This window comes from Acartia tonsa, chromosome 5 (assembly GCF_053477335.1).
Source record: "Acartia tonsa isolate MP-2025a chromosome 5, ASM5347733v1, whole genome shotgun sequence".
Taxonomy (NCBI): domain Eukaryota; kingdom Metazoa; phylum Arthropoda; class Copepoda; order Calanoida; family Acartiidae; genus Acartia; species Acartia tonsa.
In genome coordinates, this window is record NC_137264.1 from 39,243,854 (window position 1) to 39,254,639 (window position 10,786).

Below are 10,786 nucleotides of genomic sequence, written 5' to 3' on the forward strand. Positions count from 1 at the left end.
TGACCGTACCTCCAACCATAGTAGAGTTTTAAGAAGGCTCATTAGATTCATATCTTTCAGTACAGAAATTTTCAAAAGCAGAAACACAGATAGACATTAATATATTTTTTTCTTGAGCTTCAGAGCATTAGCTTTTCCAGTACACAGTAATCTAACTGTGTATCTGCCTTGTATAGGTGAATAATACCTTTCCAGTACACAGTAATCTAACTGTGCACCTGACTAGTACAGGAGCATAATACCTTTCCAGTACAAAGTAATCTAACTGTGTATCTGACTAGTACAGGTGCATAATATTTTTATAAGAACACAGTAGTCTAACTGTGTATCTGACTAGTACAGGTGCATAATACCTTTTTAGGAACACAGTAATCTAATTGTGTACCTGACTAGTACAGGTGCATAATACCTTTATAAGAACACAGTAATCTAACTGTGTATCTGACTAGTACAGGTGTATAATACTTTTTTAAGTACACAGTAATCTAACTGTGTACCTGACTAGTACAAGATCGTAATACCTTTCCAGTACACAGTAATCTAACTGTGTACCTGACTTGTACAGGTATATAATACCTTTCCAGTAAAAACTAATCTAACTGTGTACCTGACTAGTACAGTTGCATAATACCTTTCCCGTACAAAGTAATCTAACTGTGTATCTGACTAGTATAGGAGCATAATACTTTTCCAATACACAGTAATCTAACTGTGTACCTGACCTGTACAGGTGCATAATACCTTTCCAGTACACAGTAATCTAACTGTGTACCTGACCTATAAAGGGTGCATAATACCTTTCCAGTACACAGTAATCTAACTGAGCACCTGACTAGTACAGGTGAATAATACCTTTCCAGTACACAGTAATCTAACTGTGCACCTGACTAGTACAGGTGCATAATACCTTTCATGTCTGAATAGCAAAATTGAAGCAATGACAGGGGACAATGTAGAGTAGGCTTCACATGAAATATTTATTTTGTTTACTATTTTCAATTCAGAACAGCTTGATGTATTGCCTTTTTATATTTGTACTCATTTTCCCCCTTGAATTTCGTACTTTTTACAACAAAAGAAATGAAAATAAATAGGTAGGACGCCTATGGCTTAACCTTAAAAAAAGAATATTATTGCTTACATCATCTTTTTATTACTTTTCTATCCTTACTACTTCACAGAAACGAGAATAAAGTTTGTCAAATAACGTTTATACTAGTTTTATAATACGTATGCAGGGATCACTAGGGATAAGACAATGGCCAATACATTGATGTACATTTCCAATGATGATACACAAAATTACTGATTAAAACGTTGAGGCGCACTCAACCAATGAATCAACCAATCAAAATTCCTAACAATTCCACAAAGTTGTTAAGCTAACGAATATGAAAATGTTATCAAGACTAGTGTGATAAACAGTCTATTGTCCCCCTCTTTTCTGATATTAACCTTTCAAATACTCGAAAACCCTCTTGAATTTTTATTTTATAAAACAAGCTTAATTGACGGTAAAAAATAAATTTTATTAAAAGAAGGTCTATAATTAAGGTCTGTATGTACGTCCATAGTTCCTGAATCGGTAAACTGGTGACTGTTGACACTTAAGTTGTTGTATCCACCCCCCTTAATTTGCCAGGGTGGGGGGGGGGGGAGGATACACTCCCCTTCTGAACTTCATGAGACTCGATATTATGTTAGACAAATCCTTAATTTTGCTAATGGCTAAAATATTAGAGTAAAACACTAAAGGGAGAAAGGGTTAAATAACTGTATCTCCCCATTGCAACCGCCTTGTGCAACTTTTTTATTGGGTCATTAATATCAACCAATGATGTTGCTTCATCTGTTGTTAGAATGCGGATAAGTGTAATAAGTATAGATGTATAACCTAAACAACTACCTGGCCCTTGTTTTGGGACCTCCTCGTCTGCTAGTAAACCGTTTTATGCTCTTTTGTAGCGACTTGGCTGTGTTGATATTTACAATGTTATTGGCTGATATTCAAAGACCCAATTGAAAGATACAGGTTCCACGGGGTGGAACATACAGTTATTAAGCCCCTTCTCTCTCAATCGTTTTTTTCTAATAAAATGCCTATTTTTGCAGAGAGAGAGGGGACAATGGGCTGTTTATTATCCTAGTCCCCAAAGTTTTATAATAATATTTTCTTATTCGTTAGCTTAACAACTTTGGGGACTGCACTGAATTTTGATTGGTTGGTTCATTAAGTTAAGTGTTCAAACGTTTCAACCACTAATTTTAATCTACAGAAGGGGTAATTTTGTGTTTCATCATTGGGGATGTACATCAATTTATACGGCCATTGTCTCATCACTTTAGATCCCTGTATTTTGAAAGTTTGACAGGAGTGTCCCTTCATCCATGTTAACCTAACACTGAGTGTTTATCCCCGCAGGATCCTGAAAGAGACTGTACTAAGTTTGATGTCAAGTAAGTTTAAAATAGTTTTTATTACATCGAATTATAGACAGCTTACCATGGATATTAAAACTAAAAATTATTGAAGGATTGAAACCGGTTTTGAAAGAAAAAACTTATTTTAAAAAGTAAAAAAAAACATAATCTCATAATATTTCTTTGGCCTACCTGCGGTTTTCTAAGTCTGATATTTTCCTATGTAAGACTAGGTAATCCTAGCTCCAAGGCTAACCTAAGAAATTTTTATAGGTTTTGGACTAATGACAATCTCTTTTTTCTTTGCCAGAGCTCGAGCCAATGAGTTGTTTGATATACTTGATGAAGATGGAAGTGGAGCTATTGACCAACATGAATTTATTGAAGGTATAGTCTATTTAACGGCCCGGTAATTGGCATCTAAATAACTTCAGCAGTTTGGCAAATATTATGAAAAACTGCTGCCAAGAATTATTAGACAATCAGCAGGTATAGTAGCTTGATTAAAACAAAAGTTTAAAGCTTTATTAAGAATAAATAGTCATCATCTGTTATAAACATTACTAATGAAAGTAATGGTGATTAAAAAATATGATTGTCTACTTTTAGATAAGTTTTCTTATTTTGATGCAGCTCCGGCTTTACATCGCTGGCTGTATTGTCTGTTTATCTGAGATGTGTTTTCACAAAACATAATGCCGCGTGTATTATAACACTTGTAAATACCAAGATGCCAACTAAAAAACAAGTACATTTTCCAATTTTTTCTAGCTTTATTTTTCTTTTAAATCTTACGAGTAACATTTAATAGAAAACAAAGCTAGATTATAAAAATTTTGGGGAAAATTTACTTATTGATGTTTACAAGTGTTATAATAAATGCCCCATTATTTTTTTTTGAAAACCCATCTCTGCATATCTCTAAGATCTTAGCTATATATTTCTTCCTGTTTATGCTAGAAAGGAAATTGTTATTTCTTTAAGTATTCACTAGCGGCTTCGACCCTAGCCTCTAGGGGCTTCGCCCTATATAGTAATTGGAAGTCAATCCTCCTAAATAGAAATATTCAAAAAAGTTATACTTTGTTTAATTACTCTGTGGTAAAATTAAACCCAGGTTGTGCGCTGTATGCACAAAAATTTCAATTCGTAAAAATTAAACCCAGGTTGTTTGCCGTATACACAAAAAATTCAATTCGTTAAAATTTGTGCACTTTCCCCACCCCAATTACTGGTTTTTGTTTATAAAAATTTTAAAAAATAAAAAAATTTGGAAGCAGGAATTTTTTTTTATTTTTGGGGGGGTTGAGGTGTACCACCCCCCAAGAAAATAGCTTGAAACCACCAGAGGACCAGTAGGTATATTCCCAGAAGGGTAGAGCCCAATTTGATCAGCAGTTACTGAGATTTTACAAAAAATGTAAAAAAAATTTTTGGGGGGTGTTTTTTTAGTTTTTGGGGGGGTTGGGGGTGTCCCTCCCCCCAAGAAAATAGCCTAAAACCACCACAGGACCAGTTGGGATATTACTTTGTATTATAGACTAGCGGCTTCGCCCCTAGCCTCTAGGGGCTTTGCCCCAAGAGGTGATAAAAAAAATTTGGGCGAAATACGTAAAAGGACCAAGGAAAGCCCCTACAAAAAAAAAAAAAAAAAAATGGGGCGGGGATTTTTTGTTTTATGGGGGGTTGGAGGTGTCCTACCCCCCAAGAAAATAGCCTAAAATCACCACAGGACCAGTAGGGATATTCCCTGAAGAGTAGAATCCGATCGGTTCAGTGGTTACCGAGATCTTAAGGGACAGACGTACGGACAGAAAGACAGACAGACATCGTATATATTCTTGGATATACATTATTTTAAAAATCAAAAGTTGTTATTGAAATTTTTTTAAATAAAGAAAAATAAATTTTATTATGCTGATTGCAATAATGCACAGATATTTGGATCTACATTTTTTGTTGTCTTCTCGGACTTCAGGAACTAGAAACAACGCATCTTATTTTGGCTGGTTTACAAGAATGGGTGGAATGTTGGGTCGATTTTGGACATTTTTATCTGAGACCTAAGCGAGAACTTGCACCTGTTTTTTTGTAATTATAATACACCTCTGGATGATTTAAAATTTATCTTAAGTCTAAAAACCATTGGCGACCACACATACATAGGTTGGGCTATTTATGAATGGGAGTAAAAAATTTTGAATAAGAACTATGGCTCCATGGTGCTCTCTGAAAAATATCAAAATATATTGTTCATACCCTTAGATGTGACTAAAAACACATTTTTAAGTTGTGTTTGAGAATTGGCCAACTTTTAAAGGTTTTTGGTCATTTATAAGGCTAGGAACGAGATGCTTTGAAACGGACAAAAGTTTATGATTCTATTCCTTAAGGCTTTTTCCGGGAGCACCATGAAGCCATAGTTTTGATGCAATAATTTTTTTATTCCCTTTTATAATAAACTATACGAGTGTATGTGTGGTCGCCAACGGTTTTTTATATAAATTTTAGGTGAATTTTAAATCATCCAGAGGTGTATTATACTTTGAAAAATCATTTGCAAGTTCCCGCTATGGTCTCAGAAAAAAATGTATAAATCGACCCACCCTATTGGGTAGGGTGCAGAATGCCGCTAAATATTTACTCTTCTAGCAGACAAATTTTACTAAAAATATCCAACACAAACACTGAAGTTTTAAATTGAATAAAATTTAAAAAATAAAGTTTTTTGTTTGTTCTAAAGTTTTTATTCTGTAATTTTTAAGGATTATTCTGAAAATAATTGTTCAGTTTTAAAGCCATTTTTACTATCATCAATCACAGTCTATTTACAGTATTTTAGGACAGAGCTAAACTAGAGTTAAACATTTTCTTAAAAATTAAAAAAATTAATAGAGTTTGCTCTAGCTAAATTGATGAAATTTTTATTAATCAATCTTTCTTTGAAGACTCTAAAATTGAATTAATTGCAATTTTTTATCGCTAATCTTTTATCTTTTATATTGGGAACTTATTATTAATCTAGCATTCACCTATCCCTAATATAAATTTAAAATTACATTCAAATCAGAGAGTAAGTTGACAATGTCCCCTAAGTTTTATAAAACGTTTTCTTTTACGTCGGCTCAACAACAACTATGGGGACTTCAGTCAATTTTGATTGGTTGTTTCATCAGGTTAAGTGCAAAAATAGTTCAACCTCTAGTTTTAATGTACAGAAGGGGTATTTTGTGTATCATCATTAGGGATGAACATCAATTTATCAGCAATTGTCTTATCCCTTTAGATTCATTCAAATGATAAATTCTTTTTATATGTTTAGGTTGTATGTTAGATTCCGTGTTTGTAGAGGTGTTGGACAAATTTGATGGAACAAATATCTGGGGATTCAACAACGCAAAGCCGGCCACAAAATCCAAACATTAGACGTAGGCGTTTGCACAGAAATTAACCCTCTACTCCCACACAAGTCTTTGATCAAATTATTATGTCAAATCACTTTTTAGATGACAAAAATTTTACTTTCTTTAAAAATGGCGAATTGCATTGCAAGATGATATGTTATTATGCAACTCGACCTTGAAAATTTAAGATAGAATAACTTTTTCCAGTATGCCTTTGAAACAGATCAAAATCACCTGAATTAGAACTGGTTCTCAGTTATACTGAAACATCCTGTATACCATTGTATTACCGAAAATTTTTCACGATTATTGAAATAAAATTAAATGAAATTAATATCAGTTTTGATAGCCCGGACCTTCGGCCCCTCGTGGTTAACAACACTGGTTTTAATCATATTAAATTTTATTTCAATATCCGCGGAAAGATGTCTATAATATGATGCGATAAATAACTGATAACATCTTTCATTTAATACATAAAATAAATGTTTGTCTACAGTTTTAACTTATTAAGTTTCCAAAAACAGTTTTCAAAGCATGGTTTTTTAATGATTAAGAACTTTTCTCATATTCATTCGAATCCGGTTCTCATCCTTACGAAAAAACTATGTCTTGCATCGTATATGAGAAATAACTATCATTATGTTTTAAATCTCGAGATAATTTAATAGAAATGATATAATTAGAAAAAAATCATTTTTTATGGTATTTTTATTTTAATATCATTAAGATGATTAAAGTGCTATTAATTTAATATTAATACCAAAAACTCTAAAAGTTTATTAAATTATTAAAAGGAGACAATTAAGTATTCTGTAAGGTATTAAGTAATTATTTTCCAGTCACAAAACTCCTTTGAGATGCATTGGCATATGACTGTTAGCCCTGTCGTTCTTTTATTCCATTTTTAAGTGTATTAGTCCGATTTAAATCATAGTAGCGAAGCTACTCTATAATTCCCTTTGTCGATCCGTCTATAACGCTATATTGGGGGAAATAAGAATTTTTTTTTGGCTGCAGTCTAAAATAGACGGCTTGTTTTTTTTGTGATGATTCTCTTCATTTAGATTCCTGAAGTATATGATTTACTTGGACTATCAGTCATTCATGATTATTTTGTGCTTTGCTACTTATTGGTGTTTTCATCCTTGTTTTTCATTAGGGAAAACGAATAATAGAAAATTATGGCTACTTTGCTAAAAATTTTAATGTTTTTTTTTAATCTAAATATATTATTGTAACAGCGTAATTTAAGAAATGTCTTTCATAATGAAAAATCTAATATCAAAAATAGCACAAAATGTCATAAATTACGTATATATGTATCTAATTAAATAATATAAATATTTTTTCTCTTTCTAAATTATTGGATCATGGAAAGAAAATGAAGAAGCGGGTATTGTCGTAATTTCATATTAGTTTATACAGGTAAGGTTAGTTTAGCTAAATGATTGCACTGCAAGGTTAGGAAATAGGCCCCGCAGGGGCAAAATTAGGAGGAAAGCTACTGTAAATATACGACGCAACTCGATACTTCGTTTTCTTTCCATGATCAAAATTATTAAATGTATCTCTTTATGAAATATCGATGTGATTTTATCTCTTTAATTATTTAACATTTAAATAAATATATTACTGTAAAATTTCTTAATTAAGGACAATTCAATTCAGTAGTAGCGAAGCCCTTTTATAATATAAAATATAATGTTACAGAATTAGTTTTTGAACTGTTAAATAAGCCAAGGAAAAATTTATGTTGGTGACTTTCAAAGAGATATGGACGTTATAGAGTATATCAGAGGCGTGCTGAAGTGGATTACATCCACCCTAATATATTTTATCAGGGGGATGATATATCCCCCCCTAGGTGTTCACTCATCTACACATATTTCTTGACAAGGATCTAACCCTCCCCCCCCCCCTTGATACATCATCGTAAAACAGCAAAGGAGGTTGTAAAGTTAAATAAGTTTTTGCTCCAACTACCAATTGGGTCTTTGAGTTCTAACACTATATAATATAAGTGTCCGTTTGTCCAACCGTTTCAGAGCTTCGCTTTTATGGAAGTTGTCATGCTTTTTTCTGCGTATATCTCGATAGACTTTTTAAATGTAATTAGGCAAAAAGGTGAATTAAAACCTTTGAAATATTGCAACCTGCGCTTGGCACATTCATGATGCCAGCAAACCTGGCAGGATAAACCCAGGTATGAGGTATATCCAACAAGCGAAAAAAATCTAAAATAATATTTGGGGGGAAAATAGGTTTCGTGATTTTTTCCCCAAATTAATTTCGTTATTGGTATAAGCTGGGATAAACCAGGTAAAGAGCAATTTTTTTCTCTATGTAAAATGTAACTTAACATTAGTGTCAGGTATAATCCTGCAGGTCCCCATTACCTTATACGGGCGGGGAAGCTGTCCGTGACGCTCAAACCCCAGGTGCAACCACCCAGGATATCTTCTTTTCTGCCCAAACACCCGTGGTATTAGGTTAAGTAACACCCATCAGACAACCAAATATTTGATTGCATGACCTTTGTCTGAGAATTTATAACTGTGCTTGGTAATAAATGAGTTACGCCTGTTTTAGGCCAAGGCATTCCCCCTTCTTTGACTATTAATGTCGCGCACCCGGCATAGTAGCAGTAGTAACTTTAGTAAAGACAAGATTCAAACCTATCAACTCTCCGACGACGAGCGGATGCGCTACGTGTTGAGCCACAGTCGTGGGTTTGAGCAGGTCCCAATTGTCTTGCAGACCCTAAATGTCCACAGTACTTAATATTGAATTTATTTTCTTTTGTGAAAATCAGCTGCCATTTCACTGCTGAACACCGACGAAAGCGGCTTACGGCTGGCCAGACAAAAAGCATTCTTCTAACTTAAGAAATATAGCCGTTTTAGTTTTTTTTGTCATAAGGATTTTATTGTTTTAGACGAAAATTCTTTATCAAGCAGGGGGCCTACAAAAATTCTAGCCCTCTAGCTCCATCAGAAGCTGAGAAATTAAGGAGGTGCGTTCAACAGTATTGATTAAAAAATAAACATATATCAAGGATGGGATTTTATTTTGATAAAAATACACAAGATTAATAAAATAAGTAATTAAAATAATCAGATCAAAAAAGTTAAAAATAAAACAATTTATCAAACGATCTTTCCGTTTCATGTAATTTTTTATTAATGAATAATGAAAAAATTAAAATAAGCTCTAAAATAGAATAAAATATACAGCATGACCCTCAAAAAAGTATTTTTAAGCATCTGCAGCCCTTATTTCTCAATGAATTATTAAAAAATGCATATGTCCTTGTTCTCCATAGTATTCCACGTAAGTAGATATAAAAATATTTTTTTTACCTCCATTAACACCAGAGATTTTTAGAGCTAAAGTTTTGAAAAAGTGACTGAGAAAAAGAATTTTTTTTTGTTTCTCTTATTTTTTGGATGGTTATATTATGTTTTTCTGGCAATTGAATAATGAGACATAAAGAAAAACAAGTTAACTAAATATTTCTTTTTTATTACACCTAAAAATATCAATTTTTAATGGCAAAAAATACTACTGAATGAATTGATTATTTGCAAATTTTAGGTTATTTATTAACCCTTATTTATAGAAAAGGATTAATGACAGTTGCTCCGCCTACTTTTCTGACATCTCAATTATTTAATAAGGGGTAAATTAAGCTTTTTAGACTAAAAAATCATTATGTTTTATTTTTATTTTCTTTATAACTTTTTTGTTATTAAAGTTAGGATTGTGAAACAAAAACAATTTTCCTGCTATATTCATAGAGATCTATTTGGTTTTTTAATCTTAAACAATTTTGCCTAATAAGTAAGTTTTTCAAAATATCATTAAACTAAAAAGACTCAAAAAATATGTGTAAAAAAATGCTTTTTACTAAAAAACTAAATTTTTTATTTCATTTTTGTATAAAGTTTCTGCTAGTAACAAAAATAAAAGGATTTCTAGCTTAATTTTGCTAAAAAAGTCGTATCATGTTAAAAGTTACTTTTTCCTCAGTCACTTTTTCAAAACTTTAGCACTAAAAATCTCCGGTGTTAATGGAGGTAAAAAAAATATTTTTTTATCTACCTACGTGGAATACTATAGAGAATAGGACATATGCATTTTTTAATAATTCATTGAGAAATAAGGGCTGCAGATGCTTAAAAATACTTTTTTGAGGGTCATGCTGTATATTATTAATGCCATGCAGTTAATTACAAGTATAAACATTTTCAGACCTTTAAGTATTATAAGTATAAAATAAGTAACAATTAATAACGAATAAGTCATAAAATATTATTAAGAATATTTATAAAATAGGGGACAGACAAAAAGTGTCATACGAATCAACTTTACAATTATATTTAGTTTTTAGAATAATGATTCCTAGGAAGATTAGAGACAATATTTTAAGCATTGCATCTCAATAAAAATTACTTGTAAGTACAAAAGCATTAAGTAATTTAGCGATAGACTAATATTTTATTTTTGTTCAAACCAGTGCAGGTTGCAGAAAGGGGGTAAAATTAAAATTGTGAATACCTTTCTTCCCATTTTATTTACCAACTAATGATTTCACATACCCTGGTGAAACTCTGTGCAATCCACTGGTTCAATCTACAAAATAATATTACTGACACTCTATGTTTGTTAGTATTTAATTCGTTTAGTTGGTGTGGTCATCCATGTACCAGGGGTGTATATTCTGCAAATTGGACCCTGCTAAAGGGAGGGGAAAAAATCTAAAAATTAAGGGAAATAAAAACACTTAAAAATATTTTTCCCCCTCTTTGGTGAAAACTAAAGAATATGTGGGAGGGGGGATAATATGAAGAAAATATAAAGAGTCCTGAAAATATTTTTTCATTTTTTTCCCTTCCTTGCTGAAAAAAAAGTAGGAGGGGAAAAAAATTTAAAAAAATGCAGCAGGGAAAAAAAATTAA